The following is a 12,937-nucleotide window of genomic DNA, read 5'->3' on the forward strand; positions in this document are numbered from 1 at the left end:
AGTATTTCTATGTATTGTATTCACAAGTATTTCACACACCACAAAAAAGTCTTCAGTCTTAAAACTGGTAATGCTGTTAAAGCTTATCAGCAAACAATGTGAAAAATTTTTGTGAGTATAGCAGTGAAGTAGGCTTAGTGCATACTACAAAATTAGAGTTTAAATTGTATAAAAAGTCTATAGATACCTTAATACTATCATCTAGTGGCCAAATAAATAAGGAAAGTTAATGCAGGGCTCTAATTTGAGTGGAGGGAAACATATTATCTGTGGTATGTGAAGGAGCACCAGTACCCTGCCTATACCCTGTCTAATGACTCTGTCCATGTTTCATAACAGGTTTAGCTCATTTGAGATCTTACACCCTGTGTATGACTTCACAGGCGGACAAGACCCTAGTGTTGGACGGCCTGATATCTGCATATCTGGATTATATAATTGAAATGTTTTATCCTGAAATCCAGTGAAGAAATTAAAGGGTTTGTTCACTCAAAAATTAAAATTATCTTATAATTTACTCACCCTCATGCCATCCCAGGTGTATATGACTTTCTTTCTACTGCTGAACACTGATTTCTAGAACAATATCTCAGTTCTGTAAGTTCATACAATGCAAGTAAATGGTGACCAGAACTCAGAAGGTCTAAAAAGGACAAAGTCAACATAAAGTAATCCATAAGACTCCAGTGGTTAAATCCATGTCCTTTTTTGAGGTAAATCTACACTTTCACTTTACTTTCACATTCAGCCACTTAATGGTTGGGGCTGGTCAAAGGTGGAGATTTGTAGTAGAAAAAGGACTTAAATATTGATCTGTTTCTCAGCCACACTTATCTGAAGATGTAGATTTAACCACTGGAGTCGTATGAGCCACTTTTCCACCATCTGGCCGAGTGGTTCTGAGCACGGTATGGAACGGTTCCAGTAACATTTCCACTTAAGCACGGTTCAGCACAGCACAATTATAAACCTCTCTCGGTCTGGTATTCTTGCCATGGTTAACTAACCATTCTCAACCGTTCTCAACTGGTGGAATGGCTTTATATTTTATATATTATATTCAGTGGTGAGCCATGCATTTAAAGTCTAGGCCTTCAGTGTGATTCATGCCATTAAGAAAACACAGTTTCACAATGAATAAGACACAGTCTTTGGGCACCTATGCCTTTGGGCATCATACATTATGTCACAGCTAACTAGTAATACCAAACTGACATTTTAAAAACACGTCCACGCATGAAAGCCAGAACTTGAAACGACACTTAATGCTCAAGCAAGCCTAATATTAACTGCAGCATGACTGTTTTGTGAAATGAACGTCTCCCGAACAGACATTCAAAAATCATAATTTTTCATATGAATCTACCAAGGTGGTCTATAATACCTGGAAAAATCAATCTAATAATATTTGCAATTTAAATGTTGCTTGCAATAAATTTTGTTTCGTCAGGGTACACGGTTAAGCTGTGTTCCATTCAAGTTGGATGTGGGATATTCCTACTTGATATCTCCGACTATAAATGCATTCCATTCCTCGATATTCAGAACTGCAACGCTCCCGTTAGCTTAGCAGGGGTTTGACTCTCATTAGAGATGTCTCCTAGCAATCCAACTGATAAAACAATGCTGCAGCGCTAGCATTTGTGCTTCAGGTGTACGATTATCAAAAGAGATTATAATGTTTTATACACCTGTTTCTGCAGGTGTTTGTTAAACAAGCTTTAATAACATGTAATGTGGAAACAAACTCATTTATCGATATTAATTAATAAAGTGAATGTTTATCACTTACTGTGAGTGTCGACATGTTTGTGTGACATCATGCACCTGCATCTCTGCGAAATCGGAGTTGAGAATTTCTGCACGAGCCTACAAGTTGTAATTCTGACTTAAAAATGCATTCCATTGCACTTTTCCTAGTAGGAAGTTATAAAATCTGAGTTGAATGGAACGCAGCACTACTTTTCAAAACATGATATGACAATGAATTCTCAAACTGCCTAATTTACACTTAGAAAACTCCTGATGTTGCTATAACAATGCAAAAAGCACTTGCCAATTTACTTGAAGTGAAAATCAGTCCTCCTTTCCTGTTTAATAAATTAAGCAATCACACGGTCATGCAGAAAATCTCCTGTTTTTAAATCCATAATGATCTCTTTCTCAGTGGCAATATCAGCAGTGATGACAGCCAACTCGTCAGACAGCTTGATCTTACGCTTTTTGCTCTTGAATTACATACATCACTTAAAGCGTGATTGCGTCACTCAAGGCCAGCTAGAAGGTCTCGACCGGGACATATCCTAAAGATCACACCCAACAATAACAAATAAATCAATCTGATTGGCTGATGAATCTGACTTTAGTTGCTTATTCATTTGCACTGTTGAGGGATTCTGTAGAAATTTTGAAGGCCTGACGGGGTGGACCTCAGACTCACATGCTGCTTCGGGCATGCGATTTGTGAAACAGGTGTCACACTTTGCTTGTAAGCATCAAGGAATAAATTCTGACTCGATAAACTTTTCGTTTTTCTCTATTTGTTTGTAGATTAATTAAGAGTGGAAAGCGATTAAAAATACATAGTCAAAAAGGTGATTGAGAATGAAAGGATGAAAAATATTTATTTATTTGGCATTTTAGGCCAGCAGAGAAGGCTTTGCTGGCCCTGAGAATTCACCACTGATTATATTATAATTTGTCAATAAATATCCTTTTTAGCTAGTCTGGGATTTTTTACCTTTGTGTTTTTGTGTCCGATGGTGGTATACACAAGCCCTCAGCAAATGATGATAAACTTCTTACCTTTTTCTCTTTGCTTTCCTTTTTGCGACATGGGCCATGTCTTTTCAGTGTGTTAGCAGAGTAAAACCAAGGAAAACAGCAGTACCAAAAAACTGGAACATGCGATCATCCTCAATAGCACACTCGCTCCAATGTTTGCCTCTCACACCACTGCCAAAACAGGGATCTGGTCCGGATAGGCACAGAATGGTATGGTTTTGCAATGAGAATACAGAGAAAACAAAACAAAAATGTGAATTTGCTGGCCATTGAACAGCTTCATAATAGCTCAGTTATACCTATGAACTTAGCACTTTTGCTGGACAATGATATGATAGCATATGGTGCTGAACAATACTAATTTGTTTATAATTTCAACCTATTCTAACTGATTTTTCAGAGACTATCATAAGTCATTGTGACGAGGAGGAGGTCATGGCCAGGCTGTGAGGGTGCACGGCCAGCACTGAGTCACCTAATCAGCAGGAGAGGGAGATAAAGGGGAGCTGGAAACGCCAGAAAGAGAGAGAGAGACAAACGGAATGTTTGTGTGTGTCTTTTATGTTATGTTGAAGTTCATTTGTATCATTAAAACTTTGTTGACTGCTCAGCCGGGTCCCAGCTTCCTCCTTTCCTGACCGAACAGAGGTCTTTAACAGCCATTTGTGTAATTTTGACAAAACCTCACCTGTGCCTCACTTACTGTAAATCTTGGTGAATCAGCTGAATTTTCTAAATAATGGTGTACAAAATATTGTTTGCAAGGCTGCAGATTAAGTGACAGTTCCATCAGCTGACCTGAAATTCTTTAACACTGGCCCTGGGCCATCCTTATGTTTTTTAGCCCATGTTTTTTTAGTCCATTTGTCTTGTGCACTTTAATTGACTTTGTATTACAAGCACTTGCCAAATAGCATGTAAAAGCCAATCCCTCATGCAAATGTACTATTTTTGTTTAATGGTTGCATTTGACATGGTTGGAGCCATGATGGACTCTTATGGAAACCATCCCTTTCCAATGCAAACAAAGAATGGAAATGGGAAAGGTACCCTAACAAATTGGAAAATCTCATATTTTTTTTTCTTTTTAAAGAATAGAACAACATGTTCTGAGAAACATTGTATCAAATTTCACATTTAATGATTCTACTCCTGCTCCATTGCAAGGTATAAACTTCACAAACACATTTCGATTGCTGAGAGCTGTGTCCTGCCCTGTAGAGAGCGAAAGCACAGGCTCAGTGGTGGAACTGATACTGGAACAGTGTGCCTCACTCGAGGAATTTAATTTGGCCAACCATCCTTTCCAAGGAGCCTGGGTGAGGGGACCTGCACCCTCTCTGGGTCATATACAGAACTTTACACTACATTTTTTTGTGATGAAGATGAAGATGTAGTCTTCATCAATTTATTTTCATGTGCTCCTTTGCAACTTAACTTGAAATAGTTAAAATGCACATGGGCAAATATTCCATAATCAAATTAATGCCTTTTAATTTGTAATATTAGAATTTATCTTTATTAGCAGTAACCAGCATTTAATTTCACTGTACTCTTCATTTCTCTCTTTATACAATGCTTTCAGTACATTGCAAGTAAAGCAAAACAGGAGAATTGGCATGTTCACTGAATGAATTTGCATTGTTTTGCCTCTAGCGACCTTTAAAACGGAACTGAAACACTGAAGCATGACAAATTAGGCATTGTCAATTTATGGAAGTTATTGGGATGCATATGGAGTGTTTCTTAGCTTCCTTATAGTAACAATGTGAATGTGAACACTTTATGGATCCAAAACCCTCCTTAAATGTACAAAGAAATATTTATGCATCATTATTTCACATGGATGTTCCCTTTGATATTTTTAATCTGTACTTTTCTTAATTTATTCCATGCTACTTTTCTTGGAATTGTTAAGACCACCAATTATTAAATTTTAAAAGAGAAAAGAGGACCTCCTCCAATCCTAATACCTTTATGTTTTACCTCTATCTCTTTTTTCTTCCCCTAATAGGATGTTGGAAATGATTCTCTCCATGGTTGAGACAAATTCAGGTATGTTCAACATTATAGCAAATCAGCCAGAGGTTGCCAAGCAACTAGAGAAGTTTGGCAGGCTGAAAGAGCTTCTTGTAATCAATGAGACGGAGCTAAAAATCAAGCAGAGAGATGATTGGCAGAGATGGATTAGCGGTACATGTAAGGTGTGTCAAAATAAAAATGAATAAACCCTCTGATGCACCAATGTGGTTTAGGGTGTGATGTTACATTCAAACCACCATGGATGAAAATCTTTAACCCCTGACATAAGCTTATATGACTGTCCTCTTTAGTTATTGTGCTTTTTATTTATGACAAAAAAAAAAAACAAAAAAAAATTAACATTGCAAAAAAAAAAAAAAAGTAGTGATGCACAAAGTAATATTTGTAAAATTGTACTACAGATTACAAAATCTGTAATATCGTCTGTTCAAATGTACACACTTGTAACTCTCAGAATAGATTTTGCACATAAAAAATAAAAAAAAATACACAATATTTATATTATTGTTTGGAAGTGAAAATAAACATTAAAGCTAAAGTGGGTAATTTCTGTGGCACTAGCATCAACAAATGGAATTGCAGAAATAATATTTCCAAGCATATTCCAGAGAACTACCCCTGTCTTTCATTGTTTGAAGAAACAGATAGTCCTTTCCCAAACTCACATTACTGACTGAGCCAATGTTGCTGTGTCTGGCTTGTCAGGTTGCTCAGACAAACAAAGTTATGTTTTAATAGCACCACTGTATTACACTTTTAGGTCAAGCCAGCCTACAAAAGGCTACTCATAGCTGACTCTACATACAAGAAAGTTTACAAGAAAACAAAAATTACACACATCAGCTTTGAGATATTTTTTCCTTTTTGATTTAATAATCTGTGCATCTGATCAGACGGTTAATTAATTAATGCTTGACTCATGATATTCTGTTTGTACTTTTTGCTCCAAACACATTTCCTGTCCTGTTTTTCTGGGCACACTAAGAGGCGTCTGGCCCGAGAGTGTGTTGGAGTAATCCTGCTGCTGTTTAGAATGAGCGAGTCGGAACTATGGACTACATAGCCCAGAATGCAATAGAAGCAGCTGAAAGAGGCAATTTTTTCTTGATTCTCCAGCTCTGTTCCAAAACCTAGTGAGCTGTCTATCTTTTTACATGCCAGTCTCATACATTGCTCAAGGTTTACAATAGTGGTTCATAATTTGCTTCAGGACCCAGATCTTGCACTAAACATCAAGTGGCGACCCAGCACAGTGCTAAAATTATTTTAGTGTACAAAAATAAACAACAATGCCCTTAAAATCAAACGTTGTAATGTATCAACTATGTATAGAGTAATATATTATAAATACCATTAAAAAACCTTTAAGTAAAAAAACCCTGTTTTGTTTTTATAGTATATAAAGTGCAAAAGAGTGTTTGGTGTCTAAGCATCTTTAAATATTTAAATGGTTTCATGCTAATAATTCACTGCACAAACACATTGTCAGATAAAGCATATTTATCTTTGATGCAAGTGAAACTATTTAATTTTGATTTAGTAATGAAGGAGTGTTTTTATTTATTTATTTATTTATTTTATATTGTGTAGTTTTGTTCAAGGTTTTTAGGGGGATAGTTCACCCAAAAATGAAAATTCTCTCTTCATTTACTCACCTACAAACCCATCCCAGATGTGTATGACTTTCATTCTTTTAGAAGAATATCTCAGCTCTGTTGGTCCTCACAATGCAAGTGAATAGTGACCAGAACTCAGAAAGTCCAAAAAGGACATAAAGGAGGCATAAAAGTAATCCATAAGTCTCCAGTGGTTAAATCCATATCTTCTGAAGCAACATGATAGGTGTGGGTGAGACACAGATCAATATTATGTCCTTTTTTAACTCTCAATCTCCACCTTTGACCAGCCCCGACCAGTAGGTAACTGAATGTGAAAGTGAAAGTCACTTAAACACCAGCATGTGAAAGTGTACATTTACAGTTAAAAAGGTCTAAAATATAGATCTGTTTCTCACCCACACTTATCATATTTCTTCAGAAGACATGGATTAAATTACTGGAGTTTTATGGATACTTTTATGCTGCCTTTTTGAACTTTAAAGTTCTGGTCACCATTCACTTGCACTGTGAGGATCAACAGAGCTGAAAAATTCTTTAAAAATCTAGTTTGTGTTCTGCTGAAGAAAAAAGTCTTACACATCTGGGATGGCATGAGGGTGATGACACAAGGGCATGTCACACGATTTGTGCATGTTGGCATATGCCTTTTGGCTAGCTTCTGCCAAGTACCAGATGAACTTGTAGCCAAATACTGTAGAGTTTGATTGGACCCTTTTGAACAAGCCCATTTATTTTGCTATCCTAATGATGCATGATCATATGGTTAATAGCATTTTATTATTTGTTTTAAGCATTGTTTTTCCCTGCTGTCCACAACAGCATAGATCTGACGTGATCCCCCAATTGAGAACCTCTGGTTTACACCAGAGATGAGTGACACTACTTATTTTCTTTTTTGATCCGATACCAAATATCAATACCAATTTCAATGATATTGGTAACTGTGTATCAATACGGTTCAACCTATTAAATTGATGTCAATCCCTCACGGCCCTGTTTCAAAAGACCTTAATTTAAAAGTGTATTGTTACCTTTTAAAATAAAATAATTTTGTCTGTTCTAATAATTACATGAAAGTTCATTACAGGAAATTTGTGGCCAAAAATTTGAAGGCATGATTTGACTTGGCTTTGTTGTCAAATTGATTGGTAGTTAAAGGCACAGTATTTTGCATTATTTATTCAGCAGAGCAAATCCTTCACAAAACCCATAATGTTGTCTGAATGATATTCAAAGTAGTCAATTAGTGTGAGACAAAGTTTCCATATTAGGGAAGATTTAAAGTGGTATTTGGCTTTCAGGATATACAGAGGATTAAAGGTGGGCCAGAGAAACTGGGAGTCGATGAATCTTTGGCAGCAGTGCCATAAATACCCTAAACACACCTGTTTGAGGATTAGCGCTGTGAGCCAGGACCACAGTTGGACAGTGACATTTCTTTAGGTAAAAAATGTCTTTATATATACAAAAAAATAAAATAGAAAAATAAAATAAAAAAAGTTATCAAAATCTTTGTGAATGGAACAAAATTGTCTCTGATAATTGTATATATTTTCTCACAATTTCAGGTGTTTAAGTTGCAATGTACAGGTGAGTTTCAGCATGCATTTTAAATATACTGTATCTTTGCTGTTCTTTTAATTTTAAATAATCCTTTTTAACTTGCAAGCGCTAAAGAGAATCTTTTAATGGTATACTTAAAGGAATATTCCATGTTCAATACAAGTTAAGCTCAATCGACAACATTTGTAGCATAATATTGATTACCATAAACATTTATTTTGACTTGCCCCTCGTTTTCTTGAAAAAAGTAAAAATCTGGGTTACAGTGAGGCACTTACAATGGAAGTGAATGGGGGCCAATTTTTGAATGTTAAAATACTTTTTTCAACATTATGCCCCAAATGCATAACTTGTATTGAATCCGGAATATTCCTTTAATAGTGTTTAAAATTTAGGCTATATAAAACAACTTTTGTAAGGCTTGGAATCTGAATAATTGCATAATGATAACAGTGTTCCATTTTAGTTTTGTAAAGCCCTCAGCTGCTGTAAGGGGTCAATAGTAGCCCATATCTAAACTTTAAACTTACTCATATGTAATAGAGGTTGAACAGAAGAGGTTTCATTTTATTTTTAGAGTTAACATGCTAATCAGGGTTATGTCAGGACACTTTGTGTTATAATTTCTACAAATCAACAAGGCTATTTCCCTAACAAATCAATATATTGTCATTATTTTTTCAGTCTCTTTTCTAGGAATATAATGTATTCCATGTGGCTTATTCTGCTTTTGAGTAAGACCCTACACAAACACAGATTTGCAAACTTTTTCTATCATACATAATATCTAAGGTATGTGAATCTTTTTGATTTTCAGTTTTGCTCTCATACACTGTTTTGAGTAATGGCCTTCCAAATACAGCAGCTTCAGTCACACTGGTGAATGGCAGTAACTCTTGTTCTGGGAGAGTGGAGGTTTTTTATCAAGGAGAGTGGGGAACAGTGTGCCATGATGACTGGGATTTGGATAATGCAATAGTGGTGTGTAGAGAGGTGGGCTGTGGAAGAGCTACAGAGGCCAAAAAAAATGCATATTTTGGGCAAGGCTCAGGGAAAATATGGGTGAATAAGTTTCACTGTGTTAACACTGAATACACACTGATGACATGTCAAGCTGACCACTGGGTAAATACCAATTGTGGACATGACAAAGATGCAGGAGTCATTTGTGAGGGTAAATACAAAACATTTAACACAAATTAACTGCATGTTTGTAACAGTCATGTGCAGCGAATATGGGTTGATGGAAGTGTGTGTAATATTTATATGTGTAATGGCATTGAATACAAATAAATAGAAAGTGGGTTCTTTCATAACTTTCAGCATCTGTACATAGTACAACTTACTGCCACCTTGTAGTCAAAAAATTAAGCACAACTAGTGAGCCGCTGTGTTCCATTACAGCAGCTGGTTGTACACCTGGTTCAAGAAAGTGTGCTTTGACAGCATATTATTTGGTTTGAAGAAAAAAAATTTCAACGCTGTTGTGTTTCGTCTTTTGTTCACTGAAGTAAGTGTTTATAAATGAAAGAAGCATATGCGCAGTGCTCGAGCTTAAAATACATTAACCCTGGAGTGCACAACACAACAAAATTAGAACAAAACGAAAGCTGAAAACAACAGAATTTATTTTATTTAAAGCATCGTAAAATTGTGAGGGTTAGGTTAGGTTAGGTTAGGTTAGGGTTAGGGTTAGATATGGTTAGGGTTAGGTATGGATTAGGATCTCTGTACATGCAAAAGATTTAGGCAGTTGTGAAAAATGTTGTATAGTGAGGATGTAATAAAAAAAAAATGCCATTAATAATTAAAACATTTTTCCAATACATTTCATACAATGTGCAATAAACAGAAACTAAATCCATGTTTTGTGTGACCACCCTATGCCTTTAAAACAGCTCCAATTCTCCTAGGTATACTTGAACACAGTTTTCCAAGTTTGTTGGCAGATAGGTTGTTCCAAGCAGGGTAGCGAATTTGCCACAGTTCTATGCATTTAGGCTGTCTCAGTTGCTTCTGTCTCTTCATGTAATCCCAGACTAAAGGGGCGATCGCACTAGGCTTTGAGCACGCAAATGTTTTCGGACAACACAACGAACCAGGATATGATGTCACGCGGGAGGGCTTCTGGTTTAAGTAAATAATACATCACAAATAAATAATAATTTTAAAATATTAAAATAAATTGTCTACTCACTTTCCTGCAATAAATCTCTTAGTTTTGAAATATGTATCCTTTGAATTGAGCCAAGAGGTCAGCATGTGATGTTTCGGTCTCCTATTGGTTGCGTGTCCTCTTGTCGTATGAATTCACAGAGTTCACCAAGCTTGAATTTTGCTACGCAGCATAGTACAAAATTTCTGAGAAGGGTATAGCTACAGACAGAGCTCCAAATTGACAGCAAAGATATAGGGAGCCCCTTACCTAACCCTTTCCCTAACCCTAACCCTCTGTGGAGGTGTCGCCCCCTTTTGGAGATGGCGCAACCCCCTTTTGATGTAGCCCAGCCCCTTATGGAGAAACCATGCCCTATTTTGGAGATTGTGCCCCCATTTGAAGGTCTCTGGCCTGCAGCTATACTTACTTGAAATTTCTTCGCATGAGCTTGCGTTTCTGCTCTGCTGCATTTGGATGCATTTGAATGGGAGTGAATGGAGCGCAAAGTGTAGTGTGACCACCCCTTTTCTCCAGTGATATATATATATATATATGTGTACACAATATGTTTAGAATATATAACATATTTATAAAATATATACATCTACTCTCTGTTTTATTTTATTTTCATGGCTGTTAGCCAAAACTAAGCTGGTGAATGGCATCAACTCTTGTTCTGGGAGAGTGGAGGTTCTCTATAATGGAATATGGGGAACAGTGTGTGATAATGGATGGGATCTACCAGATGCTGCAGTGGTGTGTAGAGAGATGGGCTGTGGAGATGTTATAGAAGCAAAGACTGGATCATATTTTGGACACAGTTCATCTATAACATCGATGGATTATGTAAACTGTGTTGGAAGCGAATCAACACTGAGCATGTGTCAGTCTCAAACTCCGGTAACGTTCTGTAGCAAGTCAAATCTTGCTGGAGTCTTCTGTCACTGTAAGTTTTTAACAACTTAAAATTCAACAGCTATTGCACATAAGTCATTATCAGGACTCTGTATGATTTTGTATGATTGTGTTTTTTAAGGTCATATGTAGTACTGTTTGTGTGCCCAAAAAGTATCAGACACTCAGCCATGGGCTTAAGTCAAACTGGCAAAAGGATGATTATCAGTACATTAGCTAATAAAATATCAATCCAAGTGGAATGTATTGTATCCCAAGCCCACTTGTTTTGTTGTTGTTGTTGTTAAAAGAAAATTCTTGGTTTGGAACAAAATGAGGACAGAATTTTGAGGTGAAATATCCTGTATCATAATATGATTAACCACACCTGGGGAGGACATCTGTGTGAACTTCTCTGACTTTTGCAAGTGGGATCATCAATTCTTACTGGAAATTAATTTTTCTCCTCTCTGTGGTCAATAGCTCTTATCAGGTTGGTGAATGGCAGTAACTCTTGTTCTGGGAGAGTGGAGGTTTTCTATGATGGCCAGTGGGGAACAGTATGTCATGATAACTGGGAAGCTACAGATGCTGCAGTGGTATGTAGAGAACTGGGCTGTGGTTCTAATGGCGTAGTGCCAAAGAAAGATGCATATTTTGGCCAGGGTTCAGGACCAGTATGGTTAAATGGTTTAGATTGTGACACTGAATCTTCAGTGAGAAACTGTAAATCAAGTGGATGGGGAAAAAACAGCTGTGGACATGAGAAAGATGCAGGAGTCATTTGTGAGCGTGAGTGCAAAACTTATAACTAAATTGAAACTTAAAATCATGATCAAAGGTACACTATAGAATTCTGGGTTCTCTACATCAACATCTGTGGTCAAACCATAAAATTGCAAGTTACTCACAGAGGAACAATGATTTGTTCTTTATGTCAGTTGTGCATCGGCAGTGCTCCTCTGCGCAGATTAATCTGATGGTTTTAAGTATACCCATGGCCGCCTGTGGTCACCATGTCAGAGCAGAGATCCTACAAGATGTATATTTGAAAAATATGTCATCTGAGCAAGTAGCATATCTGTAGATTGACCATCTTTTCTTGGTTACGTACATGACAAATGTGCAGGGTTGAATGACGAAAGCCTGACATTTCCTGGCAAATTGACCCGATGGCTATGAATGTAAATTGTTCAAATTTAGTTAAAAATATGAAAAATTAAGCGAGAAATTGTCTGTAGCGTACCTTTAAAAAAGCTCATTGACATGTTAGAAATCAAATACACTTTTATTTACAATAAATTATCAACGTTTATTTCACCCTTTGTGCCTGCCCCATCCTTTATGTTCATTAGCTCACATTAGACTGGTTAATGGCATCAACTCTTGTTCTGGAAGAGTGGAGGTTCTCTACAATGGAATATGGGGAACAGTGTGTGATAATGGCTGGGATCTATCAGATGCTGCAGTGGTGTGTAGAGAGATGGGCTGTGGAGATGTTATAGAAGCAAAGACTGGTGCTTATTATGGACAAGGTTCAGGATCAGTATGGATGAATGATGTAAAGTGTGATGGGAGTGAGTCTACACTAATGAGCTGTACTTCAGCTGGGTGGAATACAAACACCTGCACTCATAATCAGGATGCTGGAGTCAACTGCAGATGTGAGTATCAATATTTGAATCATAAAAAAATGTACACTACCAATCAAATGTTTAGATATACTTTATGGAATCTTTGTGTTTCGGGACCTACACTACCGTTCAAAAGTTTAGGGTAACTTACTCATTCTTTATTTATTTATTTTATTTTTTTCACATCTTAGAATAATAGTAAAGTCATCACAACTATGGAATAATAGAAATGGAAATATGGG

At 36.7% G+C, this 12,937-nt stretch overlaps 1 long non-coding RNA gene across 1 annotated transcript; it reads left to right on the plus strand.

Moving 5' to 3' along the window:
* The first annotated feature begins 342 nt into the window (after nucleotides 1-342).
* On the plus strand, nucleotides 343-3,336 carry LOC127436416 (uncharacterized). Its single transcript, XR_007896393.1, has 3 exons — nucleotides 343-479; nucleotides 2,854-2,994; nucleotides 3,185-3,336. It is a non-coding gene; the product is annotated as an uncharacterized LOC127436416 (long non-coding RNA).
* The last annotated feature ends 9,601 nt before the right edge of the window (nucleotides 3,337-12,937 follow it).

This window comes from Myxocyprinus asiaticus, chromosome 47, assembly GCF_019703515.2.
Source record: "Myxocyprinus asiaticus isolate MX2 ecotype Aquarium Trade chromosome 47, UBuf_Myxa_2, whole genome shotgun sequence".
Taxonomy (NCBI): domain Eukaryota; kingdom Metazoa; phylum Chordata; class Actinopteri; order Cypriniformes; family Catostomidae; genus Myxocyprinus; species Myxocyprinus asiaticus.